Source organism: Benincasa hispida, chromosome 8, assembly GCF_009727055.1.
Source record: "Benincasa hispida cultivar B227 chromosome 8, ASM972705v1, whole genome shotgun sequence".
NCBI lineage: Eukaryota > Viridiplantae > Streptophyta > Magnoliopsida > Cucurbitales > Cucurbitaceae > Benincasa > Benincasa hispida.
The window spans coordinates 41,219,819-41,220,889 of record NC_052356.1 but is presented as its reverse complement, the minus strand read 5'-3'; the positions used below and the strand labels follow the sequence as shown (position 1 = coordinate 41,220,889).

Here is a 1,071-nt window from a genome sequence, read left to right as displayed (position 1 = left end):
TGGAAAGAGAGGGATTCGAACCCTCGGTAAACAAAAGCCTACATAGCAGTTTCAATGCTACACCTTTAACCACTCGACCATCTCTCCTACAGACGGATTATGGCCTTATTCTTCCAAAAACGGACTAAGAGGTGGTGAGTGGGATGTAGTTGGGAATAGATTATTGATCTTTTTTTTTTCTTCACGATAAAAATATAGAGTTACAAAAACTGTTATGTAATTTTGATTTCTTTTCCCAGTGTGTTCTACAGAAATAATTCTCCTTATAAATTTGTTTTTGAAGGATCTCTTAACGAAGAGTTCCATGAGCGCGTTCGGATCGCTCCAATTTCACCTTGATCGAAATACACCATATAAATTCAAACGCACAGTTATGTAAATAAACAATAATTAACAACATGCTTTGAACAAGAAAAAATAAGGGAGAGAGTTCTCATACCAGTTGAAGACGGTTTTCAAACTTTGGAACTCAACGTAGTGAATGACCTCTACCCGAACAACCAACGCCTAGCAGTTGCGTCAACTACGCAGCACGAACAACCGCAAACACACGAACACAGCGGGGACGACACCACGAGAAAAGAGTCTTAGGTATTCTCGGAGTGAGAACCCAAAGCGTGGCCTTTGGTGAGTTTGGTAGAGGTAGGAGGAAGAACTGATCGTGTAGGCGATAAGCAAGTAAGAGGAATATGAAGCTATCGTGTAGTAAGATGCTTATCACTTCGAAGAAACTACACGATCATGTAGATTTTACCGAACGATCATTTAGAAAACGGCGATCGTTTAGCAAACACGACAAACTATACGATCGTTTAGGAAAGCTAACTGATCATTTAGGACTTAGTGTGCGATCGTTTAGGCGCTAGGTAGGCGATCGTTTAGGCACTGAACGACTATCATATAGGCTCTCGATTTTAAGCGATCGATTACGTTTTCACACCAACGCGCTCCTTCGATCTTTTTTCGAACTTCAAAACTTTCAAAAAGAGAAACAAATTTCATTTTTATTCATCAGTTAAATAACCGACGTTGTTCCCACTAATGCACGTTCGAGCGAGATTTTGGGTTAAT

General features: G+C 40.1%; 1 non-coding gene across 1 annotated transcript; it reads right to left on the bottom strand.

Annotated features, from left to right (window-relative positions):
• Positions 1 to 87, bottom strand: TRNAF-GAA. Its single transcript has one exon. It is a non-coding gene; the product is annotated as a tRNA-Phe (tRNA).
• Between the last annotated feature and the right edge of the window lie 984 nt (positions 88 to 1,071).